This window comes from Neomonachus schauinslandi, chromosome 6 (assembly GCF_002201575.2).
Source record: "Neomonachus schauinslandi chromosome 6, ASM220157v2, whole genome shotgun sequence".
Lineage (NCBI taxonomy): Eukaryota > Metazoa > Chordata > Mammalia > Carnivora > Phocidae > Neomonachus > Neomonachus schauinslandi.
The window spans coordinates 81,279,904-81,304,500 of record NC_058408.1 but is presented as its reverse complement, the minus strand read 5'-3'; the positions used below and the strand labels follow the sequence as shown (position 1 = coordinate 81,304,500).

The window sequence follows — 24,597 nt, the reverse complement described above, 5'->3', positions numbered from 1 at the left end:
AAAAAAGGAGAAGATGCCTTAGCAACAATAAAGTAGCTGGAATAAAAATCTAGCAGGTTGTAGGAGATACAATTCTGGAATACGAGTCAGACTGAGGCTCTGCCTCAATCCATGCTCCAGCATCCCTAGATCTTTGATTCCCCATATAGAGAATGAGAAGATGGAATTTATCTCTTGTTACTTTTCAAGCTCTAAAATGTGCTGGCAATGTTCCTGAGATGTGTTAATGTTGCATACAGAGAAAGAAACTTTGGTCAAAACTACTTGCTAAAAACTAATCAATACAAATTATAAAAAAAAAATCAGTGTTACAAGATCAGGAATCCTGAACTAATAAACCTTATGCTTATGTGCACATATCCCCCCCCCCCAAAAAAAAATGTAGAGGAAAAAATGGAATCCTAGAGTTAGCCCACAACCTAAATGTCACTTTTCAGTATTTCACCAAATTAGGAATTCTCTCTCTTCAATAAACATTTTCTACCTATTTTAGCTTCTGATAAGTTGTGTTATTAAAGTTTGTCTTACTTGATTTAAAATGTATCTTCCTCTTACTTTCACTCTTTCCATTATAACAAAATTACTAACTAGACCTTACCAGGAGGCATTGGTTGGAAATCCAGCTCCCTCCTAGTTAACCCCTCATCTCCATTGGCTTCTTCATTGCCTAAAGTAAATATCTATGCATATCCTGTTAATACCTCCCTCTTTCAAGATTACTCAAGGGTAGTCTCTACTTGAAGTGGTCTTCCCGCCTCACCTCACCTCACCTCTCTGTGCACTGCAGCCTGACTTTACCAAAACTAGTCAGGCCAAGATCAACAATAACCTTCTAATTGCCAATGGACACATTCCAGTCCTTATCTTATTTGACCTCTCTGAGGAATATAAAGCATAGGAGACTACTAATCATTCATTTCTTGAATCTCTCTTCTTTCTGGATTTGTGAGATACCAAATCTCTTTTGGCTTTCCTTCGGCCCTGCTGACCACTCCTTCTGTCTCCTTAGTTGGAACCTTCTTTGTCAGCTCCTTCGTGTTGGCAAGCCTCTGGATTCTGTCCTCCTCCTCACTTCTCTTTGTGTTTTCTTTTGATGATCTCATCCACTTCTAAGGTTTCTAGTACGACCTATACGTTAATGGATACCAAATCTTCATATAGAGATGAATCCAGAACTTCTTTCAAATCTCCAGACTCTTATAGAACAAAATGTACCCAGAACATTTTAGGGCAGTATTATAGGGCTAGAGAGGATAATCTTAGGCTAGTAAGCTCCATTCATGTCCCTCTAATTTAGGGCTCAATTCATTCATTCTCAATATCCACAGCCCCTTTCCAAGGTGATAGCTCCCCTAGTTACCTGTCACTGATATGACTAAACATCTTGATTTGCCTACGACAGTCCTGGTTTATGCCTGCTGTCCCAGAGTAACCATTAATGACATTCTTTTCATTTTCAAAATAAATGTTTGGTCAATAAATTATGTGCCCACCCATCCTTTCTGATTTTTTACACACAACTAGATGAGCCTTCCTTCCTCCCTGGATTCTTTACTCCCTAGCTTTAGGAACCCTAGTTCCATTGCCAAGAAACATCCCTATATCCTCTACCTTTACATAAGAGGATCATTTCATCTCCTCCTCTTAATACATCACTATATACACCCAGATCCCAGGCCAGGAAGACAAGTTAGCATTACTCAGGTTATCACCTGGTTCCCAAGGGGACTTATGCATCATTATTATACCATCTTATCCACTTTTAAGGCATTATACTATATTTATACTATATTACCTTATAGCTATATTTATAGTTGTCAACTACTGACTTTGAGTCTTTCATCTCCATCTACTGAGAACTTTGTCATACAACTCCTGTCTTCCTCTCCATATAAGATCTGTTATTCTGAGGGCTGCATTATCTATAAGAACAAATAATCCCAACATACTTGGATTCAGAGTTCTTTGATTTCCTCTTCTTCAATGACCCCTACTTTGTGGAGGATGAGCATGGTTTAGTAGGTGGTTATGAAAAATAAGTATGGTTTTGGAAAGTATTTAGTGTAGTGACTAGAATACAGTACTCAATAAATGGTAGCTTTTATTAATATTACAATTGCTGTAATTAACACTATTAACCTTGGCTACCTACTATCGTTGGTCATACTTTGGCCCTTATCATCACCTGCAACTGTTCCAACTCCAGAATCTTAAAGTTAGGACCTCACATCATGTGCCTTTCTTTCCATCCCTAGTACTCCTTTACTTCCATTAATCCTACAGCTTACTCACTGAGATTCTTCACCCTCTTTGTTCTGCACATTTATCAGCCCCATCTTGGCTTGGCTGTCTTCCTTAATCAAGCAGGATACCTCTGGTTCAGCCCTTCAATTAGCAACCTCATTATCACCCTCGGTTCCTTGACTTTATACCATCCCCCAACCCAAGTTCTACATCATACCCTCCTTTCCAATCCCCATCCAGATTCAGTCTACTATATGCTTTTTGCACTGTTATGTAGAGCTACTGAAGAAAACTGCTTAACCATTCTGATTGGCTGCTTTCCTCATTTGTGATTTCAAGGGTGTTTATCACTATTAAGCAATTAGGTCAGTGGTCCCAGGTCAAGCCCCTTTCCCAATCACAACAGTAACTCTTCCCATGAAACATACCCCAACCCATGCTCCTCCGCCTCAATTTCAGCAGATACCTGGCTCCACGGAGACAAGAGATGCCATCCTGGACATGTACCTATATTATATTGGTACCTCCTCTCTATTTCCTTTTCTTTTTTTAAATAGGAAGATGCATCACTGCTCTTCTTCAGGGTAACCCTTTCACCTGTCCTCTTGTTCCCAACCCTTCCATTTCCTCTGAGGTTATGTCTGATTATCTTCTTTCTCTTGAGACTTCAATTTTTGTGACTTCAATTTTCTTTCCTCTTCAATGACCCTTCCCATCAGTCCACTAAAGTTCCTTGACTCTTTCATCTTTAAGGAAAAACCTTCCCCAATCACATCTCCTCACTCAAGCTTCCACCCACTGTCCTCTCTTCCTTACCAAAAGTATTTGAAAGGATGTGTTTACTGAATGCATGAAGACTATTTGGTTTAGACTTCTGAGTTCCAGACTGACCTATATATTTTGAAAATTTTAATTACATGTGACTTGGTTCCGACAAAGAAAATAACTATTTTCACCAAACTGATGTGAATTGATGAATTTCACATCTCCAAATCTGTTCTTCCACCTATATTCTCAAATTTAAGATCAATTCCCAGAATCACCATTCACCCAGACAATGTAGAATCCTTAAAGCCCACTTTGATTCTTCTGTTTTTTTAAATCCCATATCTAAGCAAGTCCTTTCTAAAATCTCCCACATCTGTCCCCTTTGTGTCTTCCCAGGGCTCCCACCATTGAGGCCTCTCCTCTGACACTACTTCAAAGGGATGTTGTGAAGGGTAAATAAAATAATAAATGGCAATGCACTCTGTAAGGTGTGAGGTGGTTAAAAAGATTATTTAATATTATCACACCTTTGGCAAAGTGAGTAAGGGGTTAATATGACTTGTTCTTAAAAAAAAAACAATTCTGGGTCTTAATAATCAGTGCCTTGTTTTCTAATCACAAATTACAAAGCATCTGCTTGGCAATCTGGTCTATAATTTTTCTAGGAGTCACTTAGTGTCAAGATGTTCAATGTATAGTTTCTAGGCTTCACTACACCCCTCCCCCACTCCATTTTTAAATTTAAAATATGTGATTCTTCAGGTTTCTGGCAAAAATCTTCTATCCTCTTTATCTTGTAAAGATGAGTGGTTACAGTTGTATAAACATTTCTAAGTATGTGCAGTACTCTCCCTTATCAATCATCTATTTCTTCCACCCATTTAAAGTGGCTAGAAGTTCTCTTATTTGCTCATGCATTTTGAGTTTCAATTTCAAGGAATCACATTTGGATGGAACAATGACTAGCCTTTTGGAAAACTGTTTAATTCCTTTCTTGATTAATTAAGAGGATCACACTTTAAGCATTACTTTTTCATATTATTAAATAAGATTTTTCTTCCCCCCGCCCCAACTCTTAGACCTGAAAAGCATTCGAAGTTTCTAAATGTATCAGGTCTCTTTCAATTACTATAAATCAAGGCCAGGAGAATTAAGAGAAACAAGGACAAATACTGTTGAGAAGCAACAGCAAAAGAAAGTAGGATCCAAGAGAATATGGTGTTCCCACTGACTCCAAGATCAGTTTATAACTAGTTATTAATCTGACAGTTTCTTAATATACTTTCATAATATATTTAGGTTGAAAATCCATGTAAAAACATTAGTTTATAACCTGGGTTCTTAGTGTAAGGGATAGACCTTAAATTCTAGGAGCCTGATATATTTTTGATACAAGTTTTACAGGCCAAATTCTATTGTTCCAAATACTGCATAATTTGATGAAAAGATCTCCATTTAACATGTGATGGCCCATTTATTTCAAGCCATCTTTAATGAAACTAAAGAATTAGGATAATCCCTGTATATTACTGACTCATTAATAAAGTATTAAAAATACAGGTCATTTCCATTGTAATTTCACAAATGGCCAAGTGAAGCCATGTTTGATAATAAGATTTCCGAGGCTTAAAAAAAATTATTGAACTTAAGCCAGCCATCTAAACATAATTTGGGAAAAGATTAATCATTTGAGGTGTTCAAGTTAAATAGAGGAACAAACTACAAAGGTACTCTAAAATTATGGATTATATGGCTTTCTCTACAACTGAAACTAACGAACAGATGCTCTGAGAGCAAGCAAATAAAAACAGAACTGCCCTTAGTGAAATGAATGTCTAAGTTGGTCCAAAAGAACTAAAAAGAAAATGAGTATGAAAAAAAGTTGGCAGTTTATGGGTGAAAATATTAAGCCCCTGTTACAGTCAAGATAATGTAACATCTTCAGTACAAAGTCACTGCAATCTACTGCTAATAATCTCTACTTGGACATTTCATTTTACTGTCTTCTAACCAACCCCTCATAAACCTCATCTCAGTATGTGTCAACTTCATCTTTATACTTGCTTAGGACAAAAATTTTGGTGTCTGTAAGTCTCCTGTTGAGTCTACCCTCAATTCATCTGGAAATCAACCACTCCACCAGGTCCACTCTGGTCCATATTATAATCATCTCTGGCCCGAATTATGGCAAGGGTCCCTGAGCTGATATCCCTGCTTCCAATCCTGCCCAATCCCTCCCCCTGGCCCAAACAGTCTATTCTCCAGTCTACTCTCTGCTCCAGCCACCAGGGTGACCCTTTTAAAAGTCTGATTATATCTCTTCTCTATTCAAAGGGATGACTCCCCTTCTCACTCAGAGTGTTAGACCAAGTCCGTACAAAGGCCTACAAGGCCTCACCCAACCTGATTTCCCATTCCCTTAACTGACTTCATTTCTACTACTCTTACTTTGCTCACTCCACCACAGCCAAATCAGCCTTTGAGCTGCCCTCAAACATGCCCAGTACACTCCTGCCTCAAAGCTTTTGTAAGGGCCTTTCCCTCTGCTTCAACACTCTTCCCCTAGAGAGGGGTATGGAGTACCTTCTCACTTCCTTCTGGTCTTGGGCTCAAATGCCATGCTCTCCAGGAAGTCTTCCCTGGCTACCTGTAGTTCAAATTGCAACCCTCTCCCCTCACCCTCCCTCTTTCCTGCTTTTTCCTCTATAGTCCTTAACACTAAATGACATAGCACATATTTTATTATCTGAGATCCCCCACTAGAATAGAATGTAAGCTCCATGAAGGAGGGGATAAATATCTGTTCAGAATACTGGCACACAATACATGCTCAGTAAGTACTTACTAAATGTATATATCATTTTATAGTTCACAAACTGCTTTCATGTAAGTTAAATTATATAACAACTTATTTTCTCCTCGTTCCTCCTCTTCTCCAAATTCCCCAATCTTTAGGCAGTAACAATATGGATGAGAGCAAAGAGCTATTAGAAAAAAAAGTTGCTGACTACTTGTAAAGCTCTTTAAAACAGATACCCCACATTAATAACTACATCTATAAAATGAAAGCTCAGAGTCAACATCTTTATTAGCATAAGGTTTCTGGGTGTGGAAGTTTAAAGTAGCAGCAGACCAGCCAAGAATCATCAGAAAGAAAAGCCCAATTCAGTTTGTCCTATCAATCTGTTAAACAAACCCTAGGAAAAATGAGAGTTCCATTCAATGTTCAAGGAAACGTTTGTCCGTATTCAACACAAGACCCAACTCCCTTAAAATTTTCTATCTGCTTAAAACAAACCTCATCAACTACCAAGTGCTGTCACTGGGTGTGTATGGTCTGTTGAGCATATAGGGAATGTTTTGTTTTGTTTAGCCCGATAAGAATTAAGGCTAAGGAGCGGTTCTTAAAGCCTCTGACCCTAGCCTCTCCACTACTAAACAACCCGTTGACCTCCACACCGTGGGGTCCGGGGCTCTCCCTGGGTTATTTCTCAGTTTATTCCTACCAGAGGCGAAGGGGCATCTCAGCCAAGGCTCTAGTGATGCCCCGGGACAGACGGCAGATGTCTCAGAGGATCCTCTGGAGAGTCTCTCGCCCCGGCAGAGGGTGTCACAGGCATGAGAAAAGCAACAGACCAAGGCACACGGGGGAGATGACAGATGGGTGAGCACCGCGGGACAGGAGCACAAGGAGCGACTGCAAGGGTGGTGGCGCGGAAACTGTCAACTCCCGTCGTCGCCCTGCCAGTCTGGGCCCGGTCGGGGTGGAGGTAGTGCCACCGCACAGGACAATAAATACAACCACGCTAGCAGCAAATCGCCGCCAGCCTACTCGACCTCCGCTCCCCCCGCCCCTCCCGCGCGCCGGGAAATAAAGTTGGTGGCGGGTGGCCGCCGCGAGGGTCCAGAGGGGCAGGGAGGAGCTCCCGCCCGCCGCTCAGCGGCTGTCAAAGGCTGCCCGGGCGCCGTGGGGAGACATCTCGGAGACCCGGAGCCGGGGAGGACGCCCGAGGACGGGCTTGGGGCCGAGTCCCCCGTGCCCTCAGCCGGGTGGCCGCTATCCCCGGCCCGGGCTGACCGCCGCCACCCCCAAACCTCCTTCCCTCCAGGCCACGGATGGTGTCCGGGACCCCAAGCCCTCGGCCGGCCTCATCGGCGCCCAGCGGCCGCCTTTACCTGCTGTGTGGCTGCCGTCGCGCGCTTCCACTCACCGGGAGAATCCCCAGTCGTCGTCGCTGTCGCTGCTGCCGCCGCGAACTCCCCACCCCCGCCCCCTCAGGTAACCCAGGAAACCGGTGACACCACCCCCTCCCTTCCCTCGTAGGGACCCAGACCCTTTCGCCTGCGCGTGCGCGCTTGCCCCGCCTCGCGCGTCCCGAGCCCCGCCCCTCGCTGGTAGGGCAGCGTCGACGTCGCAGGCGTGACGCGTGGAACTGCCGAGCCAATGGGGAAGTGAGGGGGGGTGGGCCGAGCCTCAGGGCGGGGGGCCTCGGGGTTTCTCCCAGTGAGGGGGAGGCTTGCCTCGGGTCCTCGCCCTGTCTGTTCCATGCGTGGCTGGCTATGCCGATCAGGGGGGAGCGACCATCGTTTGAAAAGCATCAAGCGCTTGCGCAGCGTCAGCTTCCTCTATTCAGCATAGACACTCGTCCTTTACTCCTTGTGTGGTCCAGAGGATGGGGGTACAAGAAATATGGGAAGGGGTTGGGAGAGGGAGGAACGGTGACCCACGAGGAAGCCTAGCCAGCCTTCCTCTGGGGCCTGGAAAAAGCCATTTTGCAAAGGTAATGGTACGCTTCTTTCAGAAACGAAGCCACTGTAGATGTAATTCAGCGCAAATGTGTATTTTTCAATTTAGCTCTCTTCAAACACATTTGTATACAGTGCGCACTGTCAACATTATGTACCTTACAATAGCAATGCCTCCAGCAGGTGCGAGCCGTAGGTTTAATACAAGGATGTTTTGGCTGCATCACTGAGTGCCTGGCCCAGCACATGGCTGATAGGCTGCTGCCGGCAGCTGTTTGGCATTTTAGAGGACACCCCTGCTCACCCTCTGTGACAGTCCATGTGTGGCATGTCAGAGATACCGGGGAAGATCTTGAACGGGGTTCAAGTCCTACCTAATAATATAATAATACAAACTATAAGCAAATGGTCTACAAATTGGCAGGAATTGCGTTAGAATCAACAACTCCTGTATTTTTTGCACAGGAATCTTTAAGAAATAGAAATAATTCAGGATGTTATGTCTTAAGGCTGTATACCAAATGCAACTCTCATCTGACCCAATGACAAGCAAAGTTGACCCAGTGATGTAATTTGAAGCAACTCTTGGGGAAAATTCTGCACTTTAAAATACTCCCCACTGACGCTTGAAGTTCAACCATTAGCAGTTCATAACTTTGGGCAGAGGTTGCCCACTTCCTCTGGCAATCTGTCAGAATGCAAATACTCCAAGGATGCGCGACAACCAAAGTCACTAACAAATTAGTGAAAGAGATGTGTTAGGGAAATCACTACTCATTTAACAAATATATAATGAGCACCTACTATGTGCTAGGTACCCTGCTAGATGCTGGAGATACTTTGGTGAATTTCCCTGAACTAAAAGAGGAAGAGGAAGCCAAACTTGACCTGTTTCACAGTTTTACCTAACAGTGAACCTACTCTTATTTTCACATCAACTTTTACCCACTATCTTAAAAACATCTTTTTTTTTTTATGGACAAAGAAGTCATAGAAATGATAAGTAACGATCCAGTTTCTGTTTCTTGATTGCAAGATAATCAATGATCATGATTTTGTTAAAGCCTAACAGAATGAAACAGACTTTGTATTACAACGGTACACAATCAGCCCTCAAAGTATTATTTATTTATAAAAGGCACAAAGTAATGTCATTTCTGACTATTCTTTTCTCTGTATATCTGTATAACCAAGCTACCACAGTATAAACTTTGTTCAAACGTATCTTAGAACGTGGATATTTAGTATACATAATTAGATAAAACTTAAAGGATTTCAAATGAACACAAGAAATGTGTAACCACATACATTCAATAGAAGAAAGAAAAAAGAAAAAGTAATAGGTATATAGAAGGAAGCCTTACTTATGTATGTATCACCCTTTGGAAAACTTTGTAAGTGGGAAGTTCTCCAGATAATTTGACTCTAAAATTAGATTCTAAAATCAAGGTTTTAAAAGATGCAGTTAATGTACAGTTGACTCTTGAACAACACAAGGGTTAGGGGTGGTGACCCCTGTGCAAAGAACTTCTGACTTCCCCAAAACTCAACTATTAATAGGCTACTGTTGACTGAAAGCCTTACATGTATTTTGTGTACTGCATTCTCAAAGTAAGCTAGAGAAAAGAAAATGTTAGGGCAAAAACTATAAGGAAAATACATTTATACTAGTGTATTGTACTTATTGAAAAAAAATCTGTGTATAAGTGGACCTAGGCAGTTCAAACGGTCAAATGTAAATGTGCATTCCTCATTATGTACTCACCAAAATGCCTTAAAATAATGATTTCATGACTACATGGATATATAAATCAGACCATGTCACACCTCCACTCAAAACCCTGCAGTGGGGGCGCCTAGGTGGCTCAGTGAGTTAAGTGTCTGCCTTTGGCTCAGGTCATGATCCCAGGTTCCTGGATCAAGCCCTGCATTGGGATCCCTGCTCAGCGGGGAGTCTGCTTCTCCCTCTGCCCCTCACTCCCCTTGTGCTCTCTCTCTCTCTCCAATAAATAAATAATCTTAAAACAAAAACAAAAACCCTGCAATGGTTCTTCTATTTAACCCAGGTAAACACCAAATTCCTTAGAAGGACCTACAGAACTCTACACCAGCCAGATCCCCACAACCTCATCTCTTCCTACTCTCCCAACCCTGCAGACCTACTGTTTACCAAACATCCCAGACACCAAACATCCTGCCTTCAGGCCTCTGCACTAGCTGTTCCCTCAATCTGAAACGCCTTTTCTCCAGATAGCCACATGTAGACCTCTCTTACCTCTTCTATCTTTGCTCAGATTTCACCTTCTCTGTGAAGTCTATCTCAACATTGTCCTTAACCTTGATAAGAGGAGACTGCCCTGGGCCCCACACTTGAGTGTCCCTCATATCGCAAATGCCATATGTTATGGATGGAATTGTTCCCGCCCTCCCCCCAAAAGCATATGTTGAAGTCAAAAGCCACAATGGGACTCTGTTGGGAAATAGAGCCTTTAAGGAGGTAATTAAGGTTAAATAAGGTCATAAAGGATGGAGCTTATAAGGACTGGTATCCTTATAAGAAGGGGAAGGGACACCAGAGCTTCCCACACCCACACAGAGGAAAGGCCACGTGAGGACGCAGCGAGAAATCAGCTATCTGCAAACCAGGAAGAGAAATCTCACCAGACATCAGCCTTGCTGGCACTTTGATCCCGGACTTCCAGCTTCCAGACTGTGAGAGACTCTATCTGTTCTAAGTCACCCAGTCTGCAGTATTTTGTTAAGGCAACCCTAGCAGACTAATACACCCCCCCAAAATGATTTTAATAAGAACGTACTACACAACTTACACATCCATTATATTCATTCATTTTATTATCTCCCGCATATAGACTTCACGAAGGCAGCCACCTCTGTTCTGTTTATGATGTGTCCCAAGTGCCAGGACAGTACCTGGCACACAGCAAGCATTCAGCAAAATTTATGGAATGAACAGTTTAATTGAGACAAGTTGGTTTCAAGTCCAGTAAATACCCAAATAGTTAATCTTAATTTTAGGTGAGGTTTGAAACTTCAATGCCCACTGCACTGTACTGGAGCAGCAATGGATTTTTGAAGAAGTGGTAGAGAGGATGCAGGGCTTTCATTTTTGTAACAGTAACATGGTCGAAATGATCTAGATTTCCACATTTGACTACAGATGGAGCAATTGCAATATTGAAAAATTATAGGGGTGCCTGGGTGGCTCAGTTGGTTGAGCGTCTGCCTTCGGCTCAGGTCACGATCCTGGGATGGAGCCGAACGTTGGGCTCTCTGCTCAGCGGGGAGTCCGCTTCTCCCTCTCGCTCTCCCTCTGTGCTCTCTCTCTCTCTCACTCTCAAGTGGATAAATAAAATATTTTTAAAAAATTATAGGGGTGCTTGGGGGGTCAGTCGGCTGAGTGTCCAACTCTCGGTTTTGGCTCAGGTCGTGATCTCAGGGTCATTGGATGGAGCCCCACGTGGGGCTCTGCACTCAGCGGGAAGTCTGCTTCTCTCCCTCCCCTCCCCTTATGCGCTCGCTCTCTCAAATAAATAAATAAATAAAATCTTTTTTAAAATCACAGATATACAAATTTAGTTTTGGAGTGCTTTATGTTATTAGGATGTATATGACTCTTAAAAATGTGCTTTTTGGTAGGCACCTTAAAACTTATTGAAGAAGTCAGTTCTTAATGTTTCCATTAAGTTGTTTAACAACATTTGATCCTTCTTTTTGCAAAACTTATCAGATTAGGTTTTAATAAGATTTTTTAATGTAGTTTTCTCTACTAAATCACTGCTAACTTTTTAAAATTCCCCAAAGTATGTATATTTTACTTTAAGAACTCTTATGTCGTTACGTTACAAGATTCGTAAACATCAGAAATATTTTAGTGAGGTGCTTTTTACAGCCAGTTAAAAGTGTTAAAACAACCTAAACCTTTCTTCTTTGTTGTGGAAACTTCATGCTGAGTGTGTCTTAGTGTCCCACTTTCCTGTGTAGGAAAGACGTACTTGTGGGCAGCAGTGTCATTAATTCTCATAAAAGTTTTATTTTCTTTTTAAATTCTGAACTGTCTTTCTGCTTAGAATGGAAAATACTTGCTGTAGTAATAAATGCAAATGTTACGACAAATATACAATATAGAAAATGAAAGTCTTCTGTGATCTTATCCCAGAAATAGGCACTAGTAAGTGATGTACATGCCCACGGACACACACACACGCACACACACACACACACAGCTATAAAGTTGTCAACATTATTGAAAAAGGAGGAATTTGAGTCCATTATTGAGCATAATTCTTACCCAAGGGATTTACTTGCCATTTCTTATTTTAATAGTTGATATTTGTCTGTCTTAATTCTCAATATGTTCTTGTGCTCAAGTTTATGATGAACTTTGAGTTGTAACCTGCTTGAGCTGTTTATTTTGGAAGAGCAAACTAAGTCCATCCTACACAATAGACAGGCTAACAAGTGGAAAGAAATTTAAAAATGTTATAAGAAATGCATGTTTGCTATCCATTGCCAAGAGCCCAGGGGATCATAGCAGATTAAAAAATCACAAGAACCCTCTAAAGCTCACAGTATCTCATTTAGAAGACCGGAAAAACTTATCTGCAAGTTCACAGGGCAGAATATCACTTGACCAGTTCAAAGCAAGGGTTGGAAAGGGCTGGTCAGATTCAAAGTGAGGAACAGGTGAAGATCTCTTTGTGTTTCACTGCCCACTCAAAAAAAAACCCTGCTACAGAAAAAGATTCTTAATATGTACACTTTCTCTATAATTTCGTATACACCACAATTTTGGACCACTTAAAAAAATATCTCTAACTCTACCTAATACCAGATATAGAATCCACCGGTAATGTTGTTAGATTGATCCATTATTTCAGGCCTTGATTCAATTACAGGGTATTTTCCATGTACTTGCAATGTCCGGAGGCTTTGGGATATAAAGGTAGAGGAAAGACCTGGGACTCCCGGGGACCCCAGACAGGAAGACAGCAGTGACAGTGGAGGGTGATGAGGGTGAGGACCATGTCATGCACGGGGATTCCTAGGGCACAGGGGAGGAACATCCCACCCAGGTTTGCGATCAGAAAAGCAGACTTCAGGCCGGCCAATTTTTCCTACATATGCCTGTAGTGCCCCCCATCTAGATGGACCAAATTTTAAAAATGAAAGGAGTGTCGTGAGTTTTTCACAAAGTTAAGTTTATTCAATTCAGGAAGTCCCCTTCTGAAACTACAGCCTTCCTATGTCTTCAGAATTGAAATAACCTTCCTTTAGGATTTGACAATCATAGCCATGTGTATGTTCAATGTCCTTTCTTGACAAAGTGATTTACAATTAAAGAGTTGGCAAGCTGAGTGGTCCCTGAAAGAGTTTGTTGCTCTGTTCTTTTTGTTGATGTGGTGGCTGTTATTATTACTGTTGTTGTTGTTGTAGCTGTCTATAAAATCCACGTGTCCGGAAGCCATGGGCAGCAAGGACAGGCCTGGCAGAGTGTTCCGGGGCCATGCTCCTCCTTGGACCTGCAGAACTTCTCACCTGGGAACTTGTGAGAAATCCAGAATCTCAGTCTACAACCCCAGACTTACTGAGTCATACTTGGCATTTCAACAAGATCCTCAGATGATTTATATGCACATGAAAGTTTAAAAAGCCCCACTCCAGGAGAGGGAATAGCATTTGTACAAACTGATGAGGGAGATCACAGTGACTGGAAGATCCTTCCCAAAATTGAAAGAGTAAAGGCCATGTTTCAAGGAGGATGAGGGTGATGTTGGCAGGGCAGGCAGGAGGTTGGGCAATGATTAATATTTTCCCTCTGCACCAACTGTACCCAGATAGATAACTGCTCCATGTTTCATCCTGGTCGTCTTATTTTTTATTTATTTATTTATTTATTTTTAGAGAGGGAAGGGGGAAAGGGAGAGGGAGTCAGAGAATCTTAAACAGGCTCCACACCCAGCACAGGGCCCAACGTGGGACTTGATCTCACAACCCCAGGATGATGACCTGAGCCGAAATCAAAAGTCGGATGCTTACCTGACTGAGCCACCCAGGAACCCCCATCCTGGTCATTTTAAATTAAGCCATGTTCCATATTGCTTACATTGCTCAATCACTTGTTGCAGAACCTCAAAACATAGGTTAAACTCTTACAGAACAAATAAATATCTTGGGCCTATTGGGTGGCAGATAGTGGGATTCATCATAACTATAATAATAGGTCATGCTGACTCTCCAGAATGACTGGTGAAGAGTCTGTTTTAATGAGGACCAGACACCAAAGAATAAGGTTTACCCTGAGCCAGGGTGCTGCTCTATCATGTGGATGGAAGGAGCCCTGCCCCACCTAACAGCTTTGCTATCGTGGTTAGACTTCATCCTATGCTAGCATAAGGCTGCACTGAATGTACAAGAGGCACTTGGTAATTACAAGTTAAGATATAAATTAAAGTATGCATTTTCTCTCTTTTATCTACCAAAAGAGAAAGTATATCCCAAGTAAGTGTGACAGACAAGCAAGAACACAATCTTAGATAGTCTTCCTTAATTTCCCTACCTCCCAGTAACTGTTCTTATTCTTGTTATTTGTTAGTCTTCTCAAATGCACTTTGAGTTTATTACGTGGTGAGGACTCTATTTTATCTTTCTGTGTTCATTTTGAGCAGATAGAGGCTGCTCAATAAAATTTTTGAGTAAATGAGGAAGATAATGATACAGAGGAATACAAGTAGCTAGAAGAATTTTCTATGACCGATAGTCAGTCGTGGTCAACAGTTGTTAGAGGTTATGTATCTTTTATACTTCAGGAGATTTTATTTAAATCCTGATTCTGGTGCCTGGAATATCAGAATATCTTATATCTGTGTGCATTCTGATGTGGCATCCTATTTGTTAGTAAAGCACTGTTTTATGCAAAGAGAAATCAAACTTATAAAAATTACATAATCAGGGGCACCTGGGTGGCTCAGTCGGTTAAGCGGCTGCCTTCGGCTCAGGTCATGATCCCAGGGTCCTGGGATCGAGCCCCTCATTGGGCTCCCCGCTCAGCAGAGAGCCTGCTTCTCCCTTTCCCTCTGCCTGCCGCTCTGCCTACTTGTGCTATCTCTCTGTCAAATAAATAAATTAAAAAAAATCTTTAAAAAAGAATTACATAATCATTTCCCCAATTCACCATGTAAACTAATCTGAGAGGTATAGACTTGTCATATATTTGGAATCAGAACTGAATATTAATGCAGTGTGGACTCCCCTTGTGCCTAAGCTATGTTTACCTATGGAATTCAGAGAGTGGGAGTTGTAGGGGTCCCAGTGGGACCCTCCAGGAATAGATCTGCATGAGTGAGGGAAGAGTATTCTGGAGAAGTTGGTACACAGGCTCCTTTAATAATAAAACTTGGGTTGCAGAGGGAAGGGATGATTGTACGTACGGCGCAGTGTCTGATATTCAAATTTGATCCCCACCAGCATTCTAGATCTAGCTCTAAGTCCTGCGATTCAAAGATATTTAAAAGGCATCTGAGATTAAAAATGCTTGTTTGTATGGAATCCCTGGTCCCAGGCAGCACTACGTTAGAATCTATGCAACCAAGTAGTCATATCAGAGAGCAAAGAATGGCCCCATGGGGGCGGGGGGCTGCAGTGCGTCAGCCGCAGAGGGAGGTCACTTCATCAGATGTTTGCCTGGAGTCTTGGATCGTAGCAAAAACCCTTCTCCCTGACCAGCGTGGGCTGGCACCAAAGCAATGCAGGAAACATAGGGCTCCACAGGAACCTAGAATTCATTTTGGAAGCCCTGACTTGGGGCCAACTTTTGTGTTTTTAATGCAGCTATTCCATGAGCAAAGTTCTGAGAAAGCTGTATCACTTAGCAGCCCAGGTGTGCCATCTTGTTGAAAATAAAATGTAGAACCTGTTTGAAAGTACACCGTCTGACACAGAAAAGTGGTCTGAAACACACAATAATACTGGGGGAAAATTGCAGACATTATGTTGGAAAATCAATCACTGAAATAGGAAATGAAGACTGGGTGTTTCTAGATTCTAGGACTCTGAGAAAATAGTTTATCAGATACAACATATTAAAGCATCACTGTGAACTGCAAAGGACCTTAAATAAGCAAGCATCTAAAAATATCTGGGCCCGTTTAATAATGTAATCTTCTGGATTTTTATCCATAAATTAAAAAATATATATATATCATCCTGTCACTTCCCATGTGTTAGTGCGGTCGTATAGTTGAGTCAGCAGAACCCCAAGGCAACATCCCAGGAGCAGGTAAGCTCAGCCTTCAGTGGGATGAGGACTCCCAGCCAGGAGATGGTCTCCCCAAAACGCATCGCCTCCCCGGGCAGGGGGGAAGTGACTGTGGCGAGCAACTCTGCCCCTGTGGGTGGACTTCGTGGCCAGTGTGCAAGCTGCCATTTGACTCCGATTCTCCCAAATTCTGCAATTTCTGAAAGATACACCCCTTTCCATCTTACCCTCCCTTCCGCCAACATCAGACACACTCTCCCAAAGAATCAGACACCAGCAACTAGAAATAAAAAGAATGATTATAGCTCTGCTTCTGCGATTGCTGTTCATACAGCCCAAGTGTCTCCTCCAGACATTAGAAGCATCCGCCAAGAACGTGAGGTCACCAAATCAGAGTAATAGATGACCAGGAAATGTTGCGTAAAGCACCACCTCAAGGTCATGTGCCCCTCAGGATAACCTCCCCTGACTTGTTTCTTGCTCAGCTTATAGTGCCGTTTCTGGAACTCTGCTGCCGACTGATAATTAGGTCTACTACAGAGCAAGGGTTTCCTGATGGGGTACAGACATCATGTATTTACTCGCAGGTGTACCTCCACTCGCAGTTGGAAACCCGGCTTCGAACGCTGAACTTGAGAACGGCTACGGCCAACTTAGGCAATCTAGTGGCCTGGGTTCTTTACCTGTTGAAGCAGCTACCAGGCGAGCAGCTATCTTACCCACTATGGCTGATTCTCAACAAAGAGAAATGGAATTAGAACATTCACCACTGGGGAGGATGCACTGGTGGGTGTGTGGGGAGTTCCCGAAATCTGATAGAGTCAAGTCAGATATATAAGAGAGGTCTTCGAAAATAAGCTGAATCTGTGGCCATTGGGGACTGGGTTGGCCAAGGAGGTGGGAAATGGTTGAGTGCCAACAATATTCACCTCAAGTGCTCCTGAACGGCACCCTCTGAGGCTGCCTAATCAGATGCTTGAGAATTAGTGTGACAAGCACCATTTAAAGGGAAAGAGAACAGGGAAAGAACATTTGCCTCCAAATTGATAGTCTCCTGTCTTAACACCATGCATTGCCCTCACCTTTTCCCCTGTACTTCGAAATGCGACCCTTATTTCACACTAAATTCCTTTCTATTTTCCAGGCCGTTTCTGAACTCTCTAGAATAGAGAAATACAGATCCATAAATGGAAAGCCCTGAAAAGGGATCTTAGTTGTCGGAAGAAGTGCTGTCTCATTTTTTCCCCACTTTGATTTAACTATTACGTTTGCAGCACTGGGCCTTCTACCTTGTACACACAAGTGATGGATTATATCACCCGAATCCCATAATTGTTCCAAACAGGGATTCTTTTTCCTGACTGCTTCTTCAATTGCAGGGAGTGAAGAGGGAGGAACGGAGAAAGGGAGAATACATCCCAGTCAATGTTAATTTATCAGTCTATGTGGAAAAAAACAAAACAAAACAGTAGTCTTGCCTTATACTCCCTTGCCTTCTGGAGAAGTCCTTCTGAAAACCTGGAGGAGAGGAATGTCGTTTGTAAGATCTGAAAGTAACTTGATTGGTCAGTTCTTTGAAGGCAAGGAAGCTGTGTTGATTTATGACACAGTAAAAGTGTCGTAATTTGGCACCAGCATTGTAACAGTGACTATAAAGACATCTTTGGCACGCTGGTACCGTAGGCCAGAAATAACCATGTGGAGTAGGCTAGAATATTCTACCTGCAGGTTTTCATAAAAACTCGTGCCAATACTGCTCAGATGGAACGCACACATAAAGCGTAGGACTTACCATCTATTTTTACCAAGAGTATTTTTTTTAGAATTTTTTATCATCTTGGCTCAGGGCTTTCTTTCTCTGTGCCTATTCCTTATTTACAAGAACCACTCTCCTCAATTGTCACGTTTTAAAATCCTGCCAGCTACTTTCTTATCCGATACTTCTCCAATGTCCCTGGAATTCTGCTTTCTACTCCCAAAGATTTTTTTTAAAAATCTGAATAGAAGTGAGCAAGTATTGTTGTACTCTACCCTTTAAAGAATTCCATTTAACTTCCTTTGAGAGATGAATAGGAATCCTATTGACCTGCTAAAAATATCCTGGGGTGCCAGTCCCTATGATAATTTGGATGATCTGTGTTTGTGTGTTTGTTTTGAGCATTTGGATTGCTCTTTTCTCATGAATGTACCGGAACATTTGTTATTTTACTGATGGTAGAATCAGAGCCTCGAGAACCAGTAACTCACTGAAGGGGGTGGGGCAGGGCTGGAACTCAGGATTCTTGACTCTATACTCCCAAGCAGGTCCTAACCAAGTAGCAACTGCAAAACTTCCTAACTGGATTTCTTGAAAGGATTTTCTTAGAAGCATCTTGTCAGAGTCTAATTTTAGAGTTCAAGTGTTATTAGCACTTACACGTTTCAAGGGTTTGCAACTTCTCTATATGGGAAACATACTTTACTGCAGGGTAGAGTCTAATATTCTTTGCAGGGTCTTTGCTGTACTTTAATTTTCTAGCATAGCTCCAAGGGAATTTATATATGGCTACATTCTCGTATTCAAAATGAACACTTACAATGCACAATTACCTTTGAGAAAAAAAAAAGATACAAGTTAAAATGATCATATGATCCAGCAAGCCAGTCATAAAGGGAACTATATTGTATGATTCCACTAATAGGAGGCACCTAGTTTGGTCAAATTCATGGAGATAGAAAGCAGAATTCTGCTTGCCAGGAGTTAGGGGGGATGGAGAGTTAGTGTTTAATGAGGACAGTTTTAGTTGGGGATGACAGAAACTTCAGAGACGGATGGTGGTGATAGTTGCCCAACAATGTAAATGTACTTAATGTCACAGAACTGTACACTTCAAATGGTAAAGATTAGTGTTATATATAGTTTATCTCACACACACACTCACACACAGACACACCCCAGGAGACAGAACGATTAACCTTGATCTAGAAGGAGAGGGATGGAGAAGTCTTCTCAGAGGACATGGCTTTGTCTTGAAAGTTGAGGAGAGGTGTGGGAGGTAGGACAGAAGAAAAAGATATTCTGGGCTGAGCGAATAACGTCAGAAAGTAATAAGGCAAGTGCAAGGTCATATTCCAGGAACAGCAAATAGTCCAGACGCCTGGGTACTTGCAGGTAAGTTACAGCAGATGAAGTCACAGTGGCAGGGTGCGGGGGCAGATCGTGAATGCTCCTGCGTGCCCTGCAAGATGTTTGGGCTTTATTCTGCAGGCAATGGGAAGCCACTGGAATCCTTTAAGCTAGAAGACATGACCAAGCTTGCATTTTAGAAAGATAATGTTTGGCAGTTGTGTGAGGAATGGATTGGAGGGGAAAGAGATGAGAAGCAGGGACTCCAGTGGTAAGACCATTGCGATAGCCCAAGGGAAAGATCACGAGGTCCCAGCTGAGAGGATGTGGGAGGGGAGGGGCAGTTCAAGGGGATGTGGGAAACATTGAGAAGTGGGGAGAGAGGAAGCTCGTGGAGTGGAGGAGAGCTCCCAGGCTTCAGGCTTGGCTTCATCCATACCCCCAGACAGGCTGATCCACCCACAGGCTCTCCAGGTCCCCTGGCTCAGAACAATTGCTCAAGACCCGTACAACCAGGATCCTAACTGGGGCTTGTTCTCACCTCCCAATCTCTAAAACCCGGACTTCCACACTATCCTCAGCCCCCTCCCAACTGGGTGGGCATCTGGCTACCCTTAGCATTCCTTCAAATCTCATTCAGTCTTCCCCTTCCCCTACAACTCCAGCCATGGGATTTCTTACTTGTCCCTTCATAATTCCCCACTCCAGTCCTTAGCTCTGTGCTCATTCCCTCTTCCTCACAGACCAGTCTCTGGCCTCCAAGATAGGGGGGCAGGGAAAGATGTAAAATCTCCTTAGCATAGATCAGGGATGTAATAGAGGCTGAAGATTAGACAGGGCTAGCAGTAAGGGGTAAGAGAGAGAGAGAATGAGTGCACTTGGGGGTCTGCTGGGTTTGAGGCACCCGGGAGTCCATCTGTACCCATTTATTAAACTAGTTCTTGTAACTATGACATGCCCCAGACAAACCATGTCTGTTTCCTGGCATCCAAGAATCAGAGCTACAGTCTTTCTAGTGAGGGTCTTTGGCTCAGCCCACTCCAGAGGAGTATCTCCACTCTCCTTCTCTTTCTGCACAGTATCCGGCCACTCTCTGAGCAAGCAGCCTGTAGGAACCAGCTCCTGAGAGCACCAGCGCTACCAGGAACCCATCTGCTAATCACCTTCCTCAGTGGTTCTAAAGTTCTCAGCCTGTCCGCAGCTGGCCCACCAAAGCAGCGCACACGCTTAGCTGGCACCGGGAAGTCTCAGAAACACGTTAACCTACCTGCACAGTGATTCCCTTCTTCAGGGGAGCAAGGAACTCTTCCCTTTGGTAGCCCCACCGCAGGCTAATTAGCAACCATCTACTCGGTCAGCTGCAGGGAAACAGGTCTCCTCCATGCTGCAAAGCAAGCTTGGTCGCTTGTTTGCAGTTAACTGCTGGCTTCCGTTCAGCTGACTTAGGGGAGGATCATTCTTCTGGCATCATGAGAACACGCACAGTTGAGGCAAACAGCCCGAGCGATGGCAGAGGCAAATCCTGCGGCACTGACTGATGTCACCGGAGGAAGATACGGGAGCAGATGGTGAGGGCAGTAGCTCCGTGTACCACAAGAACCTTAGAACACAGCCCCCCCATGGAAGAATGGATAAGCTGCCAAAAGAGGCAATGCACCGAACACTCTGGGGCTGGAGCTACTCTCATCCAAGCCAAATCGTCATTGGAAATGGCTTCTTGTCCGCCCGAGGCTGCTTTTGCATTTGGTGATGGAGCTAGGCAATCTCTGTATTGCCAGGAAGGCGAGTGGCCCTCTCCTCCCCGCCGCCCCGCCGGCTCTTTGGCAGGTGGCCACATTCGGATCACATGGGGCATCTGGCAAATCAAGTCCAATTCCTTTGCAGGGGAGCTTCAGCAAGGATTTCCAGTTAGTGATTTCGTGGTGGCTCCCATGAGTCACAGCGCCCTGATTCTCCTGCAGAGGGGGAGGGCTTAAGTTTGTCCCCAAGAGGATCATCATTACTCTTGGTTTGAGAATTCTGCAGTCTTTGGAGGACAGAGGACCAAGCTAACCAAAGAGTGAGAATCCAGAGCCTAGCTTCTGCCACCAACTGCCCGGTTGCAAACTTTCACCCAACTGGCGGTGTTGATTTTCGCCCTTCCCTTGTGCTGACATCTGGCTCTCTCTTTTTTAAAGCTGCTATTATTTCTTGTTCAAAATTTTGATTAAAAATAAAAAAATCACAAAATGAAATAACATTTTGATGAAAAACTGCTCTCATCTTTTAAATCCCACACCTATTATGGATTTCTGAATTTATAGTTTTATTACCAAACCCATGTGCAGGTACATATAAAAACAATCAGTCGCTCCCCTTTATTGAGCATTTAAGCCAGGGCCTGGGCTAGCACTTTACAAGCATTGTTGTATTTAATCTTCACAACAATTCTGCCAGGGAGGTATTTTGTTCGCATTTTATAGATAAGGAACCTGAGACTTGCCCAGTGTCACACTGCTTTTAAACAGTGGTACCAGCACTTGAACCCATCCCTGTCTCCCTTCCAATATCATGCTCTTAACTACAGACTGGACTGCTGTGTGTGTGTGTTTGATACATATATGTATCCATAGACATCATAGTAGATGTGCAGTAAATATTTGTTGAGCCACTATTATGTCTTATCTGTATTTGCTCAGAACTCTTAGGGTTTTTGCTGTACCTGGAAATTGATGCTAATCGTATTATTTTCTGGATGAGAGCTAAAGAAATTCATGTTATCACATCATGGCGGAGCCTAGAACAATGGCTATTAAAGTGGATGCATATAATAGATATTACCACATTACTTACGGTTCTCAATTTCCACGCCTGGCTGAGCACTCAAACACCTGGCACAGTCTTTATAATTAGTTCCTAACAAATAACTGTCAATGTATTCTGAGATGTTTTGTGCCGTGTGTGTGTTAGGTCCTTGATAATGAATGGTGATTATGACTCTGCCCTGTGATGTCTATTACCGTCGGGCCATGTAACTCCTCCAGCCACACTCAGTGACATGAAGTGTAGATGACTTATTTGCCATCCTTGCATCAGGTCCAGTATGACTCAGGGACACACACCCAACAGAGATGTAAGGGTCAAAGGGACTGAAAAAAAGTTCTTTATCTTTCCAACAGGAAAACCATCAGAAAGCTATAGAAATAAAGTCTCTAGGAAAATTCTTCTTTACCTTGAAAAGTTTGTTGGCTTGTTTCACATTGTGACACACACACAAAGCCCCAAAGTATTTTGACACGTTAAAGACATCCCTTGGGGTGCCTGGGTGGCTCAGTCGGTTAAGCATCTGACTTCGGCTCAGGTCATGATCCCAGGATCCTGGGATCGAGCCCGGTGTCTGGCTCCCTGCTCAGCGGGGAGTCTGCTTGTCCCTCTCCCTCTGCCCCTCCCCCTGTTCATTCTCTCTCTTTTTCAAATAAATAAATAAAATTTAAAAAAAAATAAAGACATCCTCTCCAACTGTGACTTGCATTTATCATGATGTTCCCTGCCTCATTTAATCCTACCACAACTTGATGAACTGAATTAATGTTTTCCTCCTGAAAGCTTTCTGGAGAAAATATATCTTCGAACTTAGAGACCCTTGCTAATGAATAGGATGCAAATGATTCATTTGGAAGACAGAGTACCTTTACGGGTTGCTACCATTTAGTTAAACATTCTTCTGATGCACAGAGTGACATCAATGGCTTGAAAAAGTTGATGCAGCATCCAAAATGCCTGATTGACATTTTCAGTAGCAGTGATCCTCTCTTAGAGGTCCTGATTTTGCTAGATAAACAGGTCAGTTAAGTCAAAAACAGGAAGTTAGATTTACCCTAAGATTCTTCTAACTCGAAAAGTCTGCACAGTTCTATTATTCTACTACTAATACTGCACTAAGTGGGACTTGGGGAGTATGAAAGAGTTAACTTCCTAAAGGTGTGGTATTCATTTCATTTGTTTAGAATTTCTATTTTAACAGGGGGAGGGGCAGAGGGCGGGAGAGAGAGAGGGAATCCTCAAGCAGACTCCCCACTGAACCCAAAGCCCAAAGAGGGGCTTGACTCAGGGTTCGATTCCAGGACCCTGAGATCATGACCTGAGCCGAAGTCAGACGCTTAACTGACTGAGCCACCCAGGTGCCCCTATTCTGCCATGGGATAGATCTAAAACATAAACATAGTAAAATATAGGGTATTTTAAGATTGAAAATACAATAGGGGCTCTGTAAATGGGTGAATATAACCAGTTAACTGAGATGAGCTGATTATTACAGCTGGGCTATGAATTTGGCCCAGATTCCTGGTAACCAAAGCAAAAAGGGAAATAGGATGGGTATAATAAGGTCAGACCCCCCCCAAAAAATATGTTTTTATCTTTTATCTGATAAAGACAAATGGTACTTAATTGGCATTAGATTCAAGGAGGAATAAGCCATTTATCCCTAAAGAGTTAATGTATTCTTTAAAAAATATCAACAGGAAAACATAAAACTCAATTAAATAGTTACCCTATTTGTAGGTTGTCTGCTATTATTATCAGAGATGAGAGAGAATGGCATATCAAGACGATGTCACAAGTTATCAGGAGGGGTGGAATGTAGAGAAAGCCTCAAGTTATTATCATTCACAAGCCTTCAACATGTGTTCATGCTATTTGAAAGGGTTGAGTGACCATTAGGATGGAGAGACATAGGGATTACTACTGGCTGGGTTGGTGTGTAGTGCACAACTTTACAGAGAGGACTGAACGACTCCAACTCCCCTCAGAGGAATCCTGTTTCCTGATTCTCGGAACTACCATCCCTTATCCCCACCACCCTACCTGCTAGAATCCTTTCTTGCTATAAAAATGAGGGACTCAGGGGCACCTGCGTGGCTCAGTTGGTTGAGCGTTCAACTCTTGGTTTTGGCTCAGGTCATGATCTCGGGGTGGTGGGATTGAGCCCCGAATTGGACTCTGTGCTCAGCATGGAGTCTCCTTGAGATTCTCTCTCCCTCTGCCTCTCCCCCTCTGCAGGTGCACACACACTCTCTCAAAAAAAAAGGGGGGGGGTGACTTGGCAGTTTCTCAAAAACTTAAACCATACAGTCCAGCAATTCTATTTCTGGGTATATACCCCAAAGAATTGAAAGCAGGAACTCAAACAGGTATTTATATACCTATTTTCATAGTAGCATTATTTATAATAGTCAAAAGGTGGAAATAGCCCAAGTGTCCGCCGATGGGTAAGTTGATAAATAGAATGTGGTGTAGCTACACGATGGAATATTATTTGGCTTTAAAAAGAAAATAAAATTCTGATGAATCTTGAAGACATTATGCTAAATGAAATAAGCCAGGCACACAGGTACAAATACTATATAGAACAGACAAATGCATACAGACAGAAAGTCGAAGGGTGCTTTCTAAGAGCTAGGGTGGGGGAGAATGGGGG

At 42.9% G+C, this 24,597-nt stretch overlaps 1 protein-coding gene across 1 annotated transcript in view; it reads right to left on the bottom strand.

Moving 5' to 3' along the window:
* The window catches only part of LYST (lysosomal trafficking regulator), a 162,873-nt gene extending 155,629 nt beyond the window's left edge, over positions 1 to 7,244 (bottom strand). The window contains exon 1 of the mRNA XM_021696219.1: positions 7,224 to 7,244. The gene's annotated coding sequence lies outside the window, so the exon portion shown is untranslated. The remainder of the gene's footprint in view (positions 1 to 7,223) is intronic.
* Positions 7,245 to 24,597: the final 17,353 nt, after the last annotated feature.